General features: G+C 44.3%; 1 long non-coding RNA gene across 1 annotated transcript in view; it reads left to right on the top strand.

Moving 5' to 3' along the window:
* Positions 1-8071: 8071 nt before the first annotated feature.
* Positions 8072-14431, top strand: part of LOC146007036 (uncharacterized) — a 58884-nt gene continuing 52524 nt past the window's right edge. Inside the window, exon 1 of the long non-coding RNA XR_014444207.1 lies at positions 8072-8190. This is a non-coding gene — a long non-coding RNA (uncharacterized LOC146007036). The remainder of the gene's footprint in view (positions 8191-14431) is intronic.

Genomic DNA, 14431 nt, shown 5'->3' with positions numbered 1-14431 from the left:
GGAGCTCCCTGCCGGTCCCTGTCGCTTGATCCACCCTCCCCGCTTCCCCAAGTAACCCTGCCAGTCTCCCTGAAGTGTAGACAGTCAGAGTTAGAGTCACCCGCCGCCTGGAACCTGGCACTCGCAACCCTGTCAGATGGAGCGCCATCTCGCCAGCGGGGGTATTCTGACGTGCCTGGTGCTGGCCGAGATGCGCTCCATCTGTATGACCTGCATTGTTGTGTCCGAACACTCCCCATCATTATATCTCAAACTGTATGTAGCCCCCATGTGTATGTCTTGCATTGTGCTGTGCGCTACCCCCTACTCATCATTAAGGCTGGCATTGTGCTGTATGCCTGCTCAATATTGGCATGTCCTTCACTGTGTGTGCTCCTCCTATCTGTATATCCTGAACTGCGCTTTCATCCACAAAGCCTAACTTATTGTTAGTTTGTGCCCACTATCATCCCATTGCCAGGCCTCAAATACATCACTACTAAGTATTATCCTTTTCAACCCCAGAGGGGTATTGTTCTCTCCCTCACTGAGGTTCAGATGTATTAAGCTAAGTGATAAAGTGTAGAGTGATAAACTATCAGCCAACCAGCTCCCAACTGTCATTTTACAAACAGCCTGTAATATGGCATTTAGGAACTGATTGGATAATTGTGTATCACTCTCCACCTTACCATTTTCTGAAGCTTAGTATATGTTGCCCAGTGTGTTTTGTTTGTTGTCCTCTGCCACAACCCTCTTGATTTTTATTGTGCAGTCACCCCTCCCCTCCCTGCATATAACTTACCTTTGCATATCCAGGTCATCTTGTGCTCCAGATTCTGCCCCTGATTGTCTCCCCAGACAGCAATGTAATTTTATAATATCTGTTCCACGTGTGATCCTGGTGTCACCTGCTAGGCCATGCTACTGAGGCTGTGGGAGGTGACGGCACACTGGATATACACTTGATACATTAGCACTCATCTGTCTGATGGCATATACCCGAACTGCCAGGCCAGTAGCTTATGTGGTGCGGTGTACTGGCCCGTATCCCCATACTGAACCAATGTTTAGGAATAAGCAATGTTTTGTAATTAATATTAATTGGTTACAATTACAAAACATTGATTAACTGAAGTTTTCTATTGATGTTCCATCCCTAAATTTGCTGTGAAAGTGGTCTGAAGTGAGGGGGCGGGGCCACACCTCCACACTGGATCACATTGCATGCAACAGGGCTCACCTCACTACTGGTGCCACTGCACTGGCTGCAGGACAGACATTCTAGTTAGTCGATGGTGCGTGGCCCTGTTAGGGGAATGGAGACTGGGCAATGTCTCCTTAAAGGTGGTATTGTGGCGTTACAGGCTAAGTGCATAGCTGGTAATGATCCTGCCCTCACCTTTGCTGCCACTCACACATATAGACATATAGGCACACCTCAGCCTGGTAGGTCAGGGCCACGGCTGCTATGAGAGAGGGGGGTCAAGCCCAGTAGGGTATGGTATTCCGGTGGGCCAATCCACCTGCAGTATTATGCTTAGTAAGCAGGCATTGACCATCAATATCCTAACAATTATCCTTTTAAACTGTGTTATACCTAATCAAAATAATAGTATAGCTTAGTGTAGTGCTTGGTTTAGCAACATGAATACATTGCATTATAGCCCCCCAGGGGATATACCCTGAGTAAAATAGCTCAGTTCCATCCAAACACATATGTATTTATCATTTTCCTTGCCACCAGCCTAAACTTCCTCTGGTTCCATACATCCATTAAAGTGTTACAATGTTGTAGTATTATTTGTAAATCCTATTTTTGGGCTTTTCAGTATAAAAGTTGTGTTCAGAATTTTTGGGACCAGTAGGTAAGGCATCCCTGAATTGGTAATCTGTAATTTGTTCCAGCCAAACTGGTGACTACGTTCGCACAGATCCCTGTGTCACACACTTATCTTTATTGCCACCACCCATTATAAACAAAGGAGCCATAGGCTACCTACCTGTAACTCTCATTCACAATTGCAGCTCAGTGACAGAAATAACCCCACAGTGATCATTGTTTGTTCAAACCCCCCCCCCCCCCCCCCCCCCACACACACACACACACAAACACACACAACCTTATATAAAATATATGTCTGTCCTGAAATATATATCATATATACTCGAGTATAAGTGGAACCGAATATAAGCCGAGGCACCTAATGGGCCCCATACATCAGCAATCACAATTTATGGATTTCCAGATATTGGGATTTTTGGGCCAGATAAATGGATTTTACAATCTATCTGACTTTGCCGACACATTACAGATTTATTTCAGTGATCGGCAGATTTTTCCATCTAAAGATTGCATCTTCATATCTGGAAATTGCCCCAATCGATTGTCATTTCAGCTGTTCATAATGTAAATAGATGAAGAAGACGAATTGGGAATGCCCACACATATAAAAAAGATCTGCAGATAATACCAGATTATTAAACATGTTTAAAAACCTGATTAAGCAATCGATTGGCGATTTTGATTGGGATTGCCAAAAGGGGGAGCCAACACATCTAAAATTAATTGTGGCAATCATCTACATATCTGAAAATTGTCACAATTAATTGCTGATGTATGGGGCCCTTAACTTTACAACAAAAAAACTGGAAAAACTTATTGACTCAAGTGGGACCCTCACTCGAGTATAAGCCGAGGGGGGCTTTTTCAGCACTTTTTGAGCCTCAGATGTGATATCAATGGCTTTCAATTAGCTGATTTAAACTAGCAGGAGAGGAGAGGCCCCCCCTTGGGAGCAGAAGCCCGACGGCATATGACTCCATTGCCTCCAAGAGTTACGCCTCTGGATGTAGCAAATACACACTGAACAAAATTATTAACAATATCATTCAGTGACTTCACCTGGCTGCCACTGCTAGCTTGCCTCTTGGATGATATAGGTCCTTATTCAGATCTGATCACAGTACAAATTTGTACTGAAATGGGCAAAACCGTGTGCACTGCATGTGGGGCAGATGTAACATGTGCAGAGAGAGCTAGATTTGTGTGAAGTGCACATGGTTTTGCCCATTTTGAGAACAAATTTGTACTGCAATCAGATCTGAATAAGGGCCATAGTCAACATTTGGCAGGCAGCACAGGCGATGGGGAGGGGATGGGTGGGGGGAGTTAACAATATTGAGCATACACGCTGAACGATATTATAAACGTTATTGCCCATGAAAGGCAAAATAAGTAATATCATGTATAATATACCGTAGTACTGAATGTATGGGGCTTTAGAGTGTAACCTCTCAGTGATAGTAATATTGTATATTTCTGCACTTATTTATATATTTAGATGCAAACAGCTCTGTACTATCTTAATATCTAAATATACTACAGGCCATTTGTGTAAACATTGTATCTTCTAACAACATACAGTATACTGTACAAATAAGCCTACTCTCTCCTCTGCATGGGGTGCATTTTCAAGAACTTTCTTAGTGCTCGGCTTCCCTGGGCATAAGTTTTCATACACACAAAATCCATTTTGTCTGCATATAGTTTGCTAAAACTATTGATTCATTATAAAACTGTTTATTTTGCAAACATAAGCCAACTATTATGACCTATTATTTTTTATCTTCTGTTATTTGCAATTAGTCGTTAACAGCTGTGCAACAACCAAATTCAATTAACATAGAATGTTTAGATGAAGAATTTGTGTAATTTTGGGCATAAACCAACTCTTGGTTACAATGTTGCTTTGGGTGTCCTTGAAAATAGTATCATCAGACACTGAGATGTCAGATGAAGCTTTTTTATTTTACATATTTATGCATTGAGTGCTGGTCTTCTAATGTGGCATACATACGGGACGTCTGAAGCCCTGTGCTAAGTGATGTAGGTTAGCACAAATCGCTCAGCACACATCGCTGGCACACATATGATGCCTCAGCTATGTGTGCTGAGCAATATGTGTGGACCAGTGTTCTCACCATGAGAACACTGGTGATCTAACTAGATTTATACTGAATGCAGTATATATCTAGTCAGGTGATCATAGGATCATACATCACCATCTCTGGGGGAATACACACAGAGTGATTCATGCTATTAGTAATCCCTGGAATTGCCCCGTGTGTATGTCCCATAAAGCTGTCTACACATGATGCGATTTTGACTATGCAGTTTCCCTTGTACTCCCCAGAGCCCAGAACCATACAATCTTGACCATGTGCTATTTGGCCTATGATCAAATACATTAGCTATGCCTGCACAGTTTATTTATCCATGCAATACGGACCTCACGGGGCCACGCATTGGTATCACAAGCAGGGGAAACATTGAGATTTTGGCTAACTTTCTATATGATTTTGACTACATAGTTAAAACTGTAAGCCAAATTGGGGTTCATTCTGGTCCATTGAGACGGGGCTGAATTTGACACCATTCCAATGGTTGATGGAATGTGCATGCGCACTGACTTTTCTGCGTGTGTGCAAGTCCACTCTGGAAACGGCCATTGTGATTTACAATATCGCTGGACCGTTCGTACGGAGAAGTGCAGGCAGGGGGAGGTGGGTCCGAGTGTTGCCCATGCATCACATGACATCAGCCTTCCACCCTGTATTCAGCGGGATGGCCACAAATATAAGTCAGTCTCCACTGACTTATATTTGCGTTGCCTCAAGAAATCATTCAATGGCAGGCGATCATCGAATAATTTCTCCACCAGTGGGACATGCGAGGGGATGTGTCTTCTTAACACATTCCCTCGCATGGTTGCAAGGGAATACGACCGTGTGTCCCTTCAGTGGAACGCACTTCCTCGCTCCATGAGACTTTCCCCGACCTTGCAAAGCTTCAAACGGGCACTAAAAACTCACCTATTCATCAAAGCGTACCCTTCCGCTGCATAAACTAGTCCTGAGGCTGGTTCTCCAACCTCCTGCCTGCTTACATCCTGCTATCAAGCCACCTCCCACTTGCTAGGTCTATCTCCCCTTCCTACTAGATTGTAAGCTCCTCAGAGCAGGGCCCTCTTCCCTCCTGTTGTTATAGCCCTCTTCTCTTCACATTTCACTCACAGCTCTCCCATACTCAAACACTCAGTAACTATCTTTGTCCACATACTCATCTTAATCATTCTAGTAGTAAGTTGATCAAGTCCTCACTACTTATATTTAAGCTGTAATGTGTATTGAACTGTGGTGCTCTTTACCTGTTTTGTTATTTATTCAATGTAATGCTACGTTTTGTCTCCCTGTACTTGTGGCGCCATATAAATAAAATAATAATAATTTGGCTGAGAGTGCCCTCTCGGACTCGGTAAGCTGCAAGCTTTGCATCTTACCAAGTCAACCAGAATTAGGGCCCATGTGTACACACCTTTACTTGTTATCACATTTATTCACCTGTAGGATTATATCACGCACCCCATCTGTGATACTGTGGAATAGACACATACAACATATAACCAGTGCAATTATACTATGGACCATTCCCTAATATGGTATTTGTGTACTTTCACGGCACCAGCATGGCACCGTGCATCTGTGTCCCCTTGCATGGCTCACTGCGCTCGCCCACACTACGCGCTCGGTGGCTTGCTACGCTTGCCACGCAATCATAAAACGACTCCATGCCAACGCGGATAGTAGGGGTACGAACTATCCACGTTGGCAATGCATGGAGTTTACAGCCCCGCTGCTGGACACAGACGCCATGCTGGCGCCGTAAAACTACACAAGTACCCCTAATATAATAAAAATAGCTAATCATAAGACAATGCCACTAGCTAAAACCATTAGTACTGCTTGATAATGTCTTTACCTTTAGCAATTTCCATAAGCGTTACACAGTCAGATGCATGCACGTGTCATTCATACTCACTTATCTAAAAATAAAGACTCAGACAACTGAATTTGGCTTTTTATTTATTTGAAGAGGAAGGCCTGTTTATAACTAACTCTTAATAAAAGGTCCCTTCCTCTAAACTAAGATGGCAGTGAGAAGAATGGTTAGAAATATGGACAAACATTTATGCAAAGAATTATATAATTCAAAATAAGAGAAGGGGCTAACTGCCCTGATGGCCAAGGATTAACCATCTGCCACTATCCTTGGCCACCTTAAAATTAAGGATCGGCCTTCTGACCCTATCCTTTTCAAACCAGAAAATAACACCAACATTAAATTCAAATCTACTAATGGGCCAACTGCCCCACAATGGTCAGGGATCGACCATCTGCCACTATCCCTGAACACGGCACAAAAGGCAAAACTGATCACTCACCCGCCTATGGGAATAATAATTGGGCGAACTGCCCCATAACAATTCATATAATTACGACAGCCAATCATAAAGTTGTGCGTGGACCCACCTGGACCGGTGATGCCCACCTTCGTGAGCTGACATACATGCATAGCCACTTATATGACTAAACTGTCCTTCAACCAATATTTTAAATATAAGCAAAACATATAACCATTCTGAACCGGCCACCAATAAAGCCAACACAATAATTTTCAGATGTAAATACCCAACCACTTAGGGTGGGAGGGTGGGCAACGAGTCTGACTGAAAAGAGATGGAACCTTCTAGATCATAGGCATATTTCAGATGTAGAGCCACTCCCCTGATATTCCATCAACCAATCAAATCAGTACTCCCTTCACACAACGTTCCTCCCCTTAAAAGCTCAACCCCACAAGCCAGTGTATATGATTCCTAGTTAGCAGCCCATGCTGGTAAGCTTATGTTGCTTCGGATAAACTAGTTATCCTCTGCAATCTCGTTAGGTAATAGATGCATAACAACATCACATACCGCCTAAGATTAGGATGGACATGACACTAGATAGAAGTTTCAATACTGCATACAAGGGACTGGACATTAGAAGACTGTGCGGCGAGAAGAGTTACAACATAGGTAAGTATGAGGTAGACAAGCAAGAATATACCCAAGAGTCACTACTCCTTTGGGCAGGATTACAGTATTTGCATTAGTTCTCCAATAACCATTCACACAGCTAAAATATGTCTGCAAGAAACATGTCGCAGTATTTTCCAAACATTCCTGTAGGCTAATGTATAATGTAACTTGGTAACATGTCTTGTTAACGAGCACTAAGCTTTAATTCTATTAGCCATCATGTTGTGCAGGAAGGAAGAATAGAATGGGTTTAAGTGGCATTAGGCATCGGATGCTCTGAACATGAAATGCATGCTTCTGCATGGTTAACAATCTAATTCTGGCTGACTGAGCTCACATAATCAATTTTTATTGCGCTGCCGTGATAATTATTTTTAAATCATACATGTATGCAGTTGATAAGCCATCAATATCACAGCAGCAGGGACTGAATCCTCAGCGGTTATTTAATGTGACGCTTGATAGATTTCAGAATCAGATCTCCTCGTTGATGACTTTTAAATGAGAATGGAAACTGTATTCATTAACAGTCAGACTGTTTAATATGCCCGGAACAATAGATCTGTCACTGGAGAAATGCGTTTATTTTTTTGTGAATGGTTATTCATTTGAGAAAACAGAGCATGTAAAAGAATGGTTTATTTCCCAGGGGGTCTCTCACTAAACTGCTAGTCAACTGGAGCTCATCACTTGCACCTCTCTGGTGACATGGAGGTGCTCTCTGCATGAATCTGCTCAACAAGAAATTGCTATGCTGTGCTGTATTTCCAGGAATTGCAGCACACAAAGAAACTGCCATGGTATTGTTTATCAAAGGCAGGTTTAGAGAAATGGAAACATAATATTCATGAGGTATTTTTTTTTTAATTATACACTAGCTTGATTCTCCCATAATGCACAAGGCCTTCCCTTTACAGATATACTGACAGGTGAGTGGTTTCAACAATTTTTAGCAACCATGGCAACTGCCTGCATCACTCTCCCACACCGCTCCAGCAAAGAAAGCAATATGTCTTAGTGCAATGCAAGTAATGGGCTCTATGGACAATATCATGATTTGGATTAATTATCCAGACTAAAGTCAACACACACATAACGCGCTGACAGAGATAAATCAGATTATAAACAAAGTGAACTGTATCTTCACATTTCATGAAGAATTTTACCCATAATTGTTTCGCCTACAGATAAATACATACTTATTACGCATGAAGATAAATCTTTCAGCCTAGGAAAACATGCAACGGGAAATATTTATTAATACGAGGACACAGCAGAGAAAGGGAAGGTACTGTAGATTTTAATCTTTAGTTAGTGTTTCTTATTTTTGAAATGTGGACTTTCTATTGATTTTTTTTTTTTTCGCTTTTATTTGTTATAGGTTCCTTATACTGTATCTATGCTGGTCTGATTTGTGTGCTTTCAGTTATTACAAAAATGTCTGCAATATCATTCACTTTTTCTCAAGACATTGAGAGTGTGTGAAAAAAGTTGCACTAGTCACAAAAGTAGAACAAAATACGTATTTTTTTCATATTGTTTATAGCTTCATAAATACTATGTAAACACACTATAACTTTTTTCAATTTGTTTCAAGCTCATATGTTAGATTATTTGAAATGTTAAAATTATAAATAATAAATGTATACTTGGTTATGGTGAAAGCACTGTTTTTGCAGTGCAAATATTACTTTTGCTGACTCATGTCATCACAGCCCTTTGTCACTGGTGTATTGGGCTTGGCTTTCTTCAGCAGTCCCCCACAAGGCCGCCGAGAGGGGGAGAGGGGAGCAGGTACTAATTAACTGGGCCCGGCTTTTCTGGAGGGGCACGATGGGGGCCCTGGTCTGACCCCACCTTCCCCCTCCGTCCCTCCCAGGAAGCAGCAGCAGCACACACCTCTACAGCATGTGCTGCGCTGACAGCAGGCTCAGCATGAGTGTCTCACTGACAGTGTGAGAGCTCATGCTGAGCCTGCTGTCAGCACAGCACATTCTGTAGGTGTGTGCTGCTGCTGTTGATGGGGAGGGGGACAATAACACCCCCTTGACTTTAGAGTGTTTTTTCACGCCCCCAACATTTTACCGGGGCCCGGCATACCTCTCAGCTGCCCTGGTCAACCAGACATTCTGATCAAGCAGTTCTTGATTATCTAACAAAGGGCCCCATTTTTTAACTAATCTTAATAACTGGGGCATATTTATTTTAGTATACTTTAACTGCAATGCTAATGAATATGCAGTTAGTGTTACTTACCTCTCGACAATGTCCAGCAAAAGATTCCTCCTCAACAGCATACTACAGTGTCATGTTTCTGTGTCATGCACATGTAAAATGTCCTATCTGCGTATGTCCTTGATAGTTTCAACCACCAAGGACCCAGCAATGCCCAGAATGCTTTGCTGAAGCCGGTAATGCAGCAATGGCTTCTCATTGCTGGTAATGAGGATCCTACCATTCTCACCATCTATAGATGGTGAGAGTAGTGCAGGGGCAAACAGAGGAAAACCACTGTTTCTTGAATACTGAACATAGTACATAGCCCTTTTAGTGAGTGCTTATAGGGTTCTTTTCCGTTGATAAATGGGACCCTTAGGCTTTTTCTTTCATCTTAGTTGGAGGGCAGATAAGTGAAGAGATTTCATACATGCAGTTTTAAACAAGATAATAGTACAGTAAATTTGTCCTCTTCATTCTGACTATAAAGTAGGAAGCCATTTACAGTATTGGGGACATTAAAAGCTTGTAACTAAAACAAATAGCCCCCTTTTTATGCTTTCACCTAACCCTAATAGGTTAGTACTTAGCACACTAGGCTCCTCTCCTACTCTTATCTTCCCTTAGTAACTTATGTTGCCCACAGGAAGTGAGCCAGCCTTGTGCCGCTCTTGCCCAACCCCAGCAGCCACTTGCCAGCACTTTAGCCATCTTGACCATCAGTTTCTTTTGAATGTTGGCTGCGCCTAGATGGGTTCTGGGTAACTTCATTTATAGGTCACCTGACACTACATCAAGCTACACCCCCTTGCCAAGGTCTTTCCTTGTGCTTTTTTTTGCAGCTCTATTGGCCACAGTGCAGCCCTGCCCCCAGTTCCAGGCAGCTCTTCACAATCAAAGAGGTACAATATTATGTTTGTTATACATATCTGCTATGTATTAGTTTAATAAATGGTACTCTTTACCTAGAACGGCGCCCATCGGGGTGATCGCGGGATCGCGGGCAGTACATAAACGGCCGCGACGCGATGCCCGCGATCACCGCGATTTTCCCATAGGGAACAATGTTAAAAAGCCAGATTGACCGCGATTTTGCATTCAATGCCTCAATGCCCGCGATTTTACCATAGGAATCAATGTTAAATGGGCTACAGAGCCCAAATAGGCTCAATTAACCCTTAAATGTCACCCCAATTTTTTGACGCCACCCCACGATCCACGCCAACCCGAAGCGTGGCGAGCGCAGCGAGCCCGCGAGGGGCGGCGGTACGCGTCCTCCGACCTTTTCATGCCCTACTATCCACGTCGGCGTGGAGTTGAGAATAGAATAGTGTGGCGAGCGCAGCGAGCCACCGAGCCCGAAGCGTGGCGAGCGCAGCGAGCCCCGCGAGGGGACGCGGATACCTTCACAGTTATACGCGTCCCCTCGCGGACTTCACAGGTGTCCGTGGCGACGCCGACACCTGTGAAGCCCGCGAAGGGACGCGTTTACCTGTGAAGGTATCCGCGTGCGCTCGCCACGCTTCGGGCTCGGTGGCTCGCTGCGCTCGCCACACTATTCTATTCTCAACTCCACGCCGACGTGGATAGTAGGGCATGAAAAGGTCAGAGGACGCGTACCGCCGCCCCTCGCGGGCTCGCTGCGCTCGCCACGCTTCGGGTTGGCGTGGATCGTGGGGTGGCGTAAAAAAATTGGGGTGACATTTAAGGGTTAATTGGGTCTATTTGGGCTCTGTAGCCCATTTAACATTGATTCCTATGGGAAAATCGCGGGCATTGAGGCATTTTACATTAAAATCGCGGTCAATTAGGCTTTTTAACATTGTTCCCTATGGGAAAATCGCGGTCATCGCGGGTACACGATTTTGATGTACCCGCTATTTACCCGCGATGCCTGCGATGACCGCGATTTTTTACCCCCGACGCCCGCGATTCTGATCGCGGGCGCCGTTCTAGGTAAAGAGCACCTAATAAATTTTAAATTCACAACTTTGGAGAATACTGCAGTGGAGCCTCTATCGTCTCTACCTACCCTGACCGCACACACTGTCTGAATAGCTCTGGCAGTAGTTATTTACAAAAAATAGTTGGTAGTGTTTGTACTTGCATCTTTGGGTGACTCCAACCTGAGTTCACCTCTAACATACTCTGGATTTTCACTGCTAATTCAAAGGTGGGAGAAGAGCAGAGATAATTGCAATTTCTATATTTATACCAGGATCCCCAAAATACTGCAGACTCCATAGGAGTAAGTAATGGTCAGGAGACATGAAATGGGGGATGTCCCATAGCGGCACATCTAACTCTACACCTGCACATGACTATGGTAGAACTTTAACAGGTTATAATTCCTGTAAAGTGGCTTACCATATTGTGTGCTTGTTAGGAAAGTCACGCTTTATTTCAGCCCAGCCCAGCTTTGTAGCTGGCAGATATCAATGCTAGTATGGTGCAGGGACTTAAGAAAGGGATGTGTGTGCGATGTAAACAGGCCCTCAGCTGCATACCAGCTCCACCTAGGCCATGGTGCCTGCACTATGTGGGAAGAGATACTGTGTCTTCTCCCTTTGAGCCATGGGAGCAGTGGTGCTGCTAGAAGGGACTGTAAAATGCTCTTCACAGTCGTTGTTGAGCACCATCCAGGCTAGTATCAGCTGTACTCTTACCTCTGCTGGTGGCTTGTCGTGATGCAGAGATGGTTTCTTTGTGTTGGCAACCACTTTTTACTAACCAGCAACGGGCAACAAATTGCAAGACAGCAATCTTCACCAAAGATTCTACAGAATATTTCCACAGTATTAAATAACAGCCAAAGCCTTTTTCTGACTTTACAATTTGATGAAGCACCCATCCCACAGCCGCTCAGCTCAGCTAATTCATAAATACCTCCTGGCTGTTCCAAATATACTAACCCCATTTCAGCAGCTCCATTGTATTCTGTCTACAAATAGAATAGCCTAGAGGATTTTAAACGAACAAGATGCTTAATATAGGTTGTAAATGTGTTATAGGATGAACCTCGAAGGACCGATTGTCTTAAAGTGTACAATCCAGTAATACTACAATATATGAATAGACATTTTGTAGCATCTAGTGGTGCAAATTAAAAAAAAAATTGTGTGCTGTTTCTTATTGTACTTAGAGGTATATTTACCCCTGGTGGCAGAGGACCCTTGGTAACTATAAAGCATGCATAGTGCAGTTACACCTATGTAATAAAGTATGCAACTTACCTTTGGAAAAACCTTCTTTTAAAAGTAGGAAGACAATACCATATGGATCGTTAACCACCAAGCATACTCATTTTGTATCCAGTATAATTAGGTAACATAAAGGTCACCCCAACATAATGCTACAGTAGCTGTCAGCAAAAAGGCTGGTACTTATATGTTAGTTGGGCGCCCACTATAGTTAGTATGCTCATACCCCCACTATCCATGTCTGCATGGAGTTGATTTTATATAGTGTGGCGAGCACAGCGAGCCACCGAGCCTGAAGCGTGGGAAGCGTAGTGAGCCTCGCAAGGGGACGCGGAAAACTAAGCAAATAGCTAACTAACATATAAGCATCAAAAGCCAACTAACATATAAGCATCAAAAGGCTTAACTATATGTCTGGTTTGGGCCTCCATGGGGTTCTCCAAATAAATTAAATTGGCAGGTGTACAAAATGTGATTATTTCTATAACAGAAATGTACTTTAAAAAAATCTTCCTTCTGTACTGTATGCAGATTTTGTTGCAATTCAAGTCCTCACACTTAAAGAGGTATGCAGGGCCGCCGACAGGGGGGTTCTGGGGGTACTTGAGTCCGGGGCACCACCTCTGACAGAGGGTAGGGCCCGGGCACCTCTATCCCCAGCATCCCCGCCCCTTCACTTGCGCTCTACACTGCCGCGGTAAGCCGTGGCCGGCCGCACCCACTCCCACATCCACCGGTGATGGTCACTGCAGCCTGCAGTGAGCCCACCTGGCTCCGAGTTCATTGAGGCACACAGGAAGCCAGGACTCGGAGCCTCCACACAAGAAGCCCCCCCACCGTGCGGTGTGACGCAGCCTGGAGAGAGGAGCTGCATAGTGTGTGTCAGCCAGCACAGTACAGCCCAGCTGCCCCAGCCCGCCCTTTCCGCCATTGCATGGACTGGTAAGAGATGATTGAGAAGGTGGTAAACCTTAAAATCATACTTTACATTGATTGCTGTATTTATATGCCCACTGCCCACCAATGTTTATATACTTTTAGATATCCACTGCCCACCAATGTATATATTTTTCTATGCCCACTGCCCACCAATGTATATATTTTTATATATCCACTGCCCAACAATGTATATATTTTTCTTTGCCCACTGCCCACCAATGTATATATTTTTATATGCCCACTAATGTTTATATTTTTCTATGCCCACTGCCCACCAATAGTTATTTGCCTACAGCTACCAATGTATATTTAAACACCACTGCCCACCAATTTTTAGTAATAATAGGTGGTAACGTATAGATTACTGGCACAGGCCAGCAATGTATATGTTATCACCTATTATTAATAAACATTGGTGAGCAGTGGTGTTTAAAGAAATATACATTGGTGGCAGTGGGCATATAAATATATACATTTTGGTGGACAGTGGACATATAAATATATATACACATTGCTGGGCAGTGTGTGTGTGTGTGTGTGGGGGGGGGGGGGGGGGGACAGGGGACTTCCTATTTTGTCAGTCCTGGACCCCACAATTTCTGATGGCAGCCCTAGAGGCATGCTATACTACTACTACTACTACCAGTGGCGTAACTTGTGCAAGGCAGCCCCCGCCACTGCTTGGAGGAGCGGGGGCTGCGTGGGCGCTGGCTCCCGCCCGGCACACTGAGTGCCAAAGTGAGCTGCTGCTTTTGGTAGTATGTGTTGCTGACGGCCGCTGCACGGCCGCAGCCATGACAGTCTGACAGACTCACTGTCAGACTGTCACATTGCCCTTACTTGATGGGCGGGCGGCTGTCCAATGGGAGGATGGGTGTGCCAGCGGCTGTCGAATGAGAGGACGGGGGGCGGGCAGGTGCGCGGCCTGGAACAGTGACAGAGGAAGCAGCAGTGACTGCTGGTCCCTGCCTCAGCTTCTCCTATGCGTGTGACGTCATCACGTCACACGCTGGAGAGGGCAAACAGAGCAGAGGAGCCGGGAAGATTCAAGCTGAGCATGGAGGGAGCCTCAGGGAGCAGAGAAAACAGTGTCCCAATCCACCCAGTCCTAGTCCCGGGAGCGCAGGAAGTCTCTCTCTCTCTAACCTGCATATCTGAGGTGAGGTCCGTCCT

Source organism: Crinia signifera, chromosome 6 (genome assembly GCF_055691185.1).
Source record: "Crinia signifera chromosome 6, ASM5569118v1, whole genome shotgun sequence".
Taxonomy (NCBI): domain Eukaryota; kingdom Metazoa; phylum Chordata; class Amphibia; order Anura; family Myobatrachidae; genus Crinia; species Crinia signifera.
The sequence above is the reverse complement of the archived record's forward strand: the minus strand, read 5'-3'. Positions and strand labels throughout refer to the sequence as shown.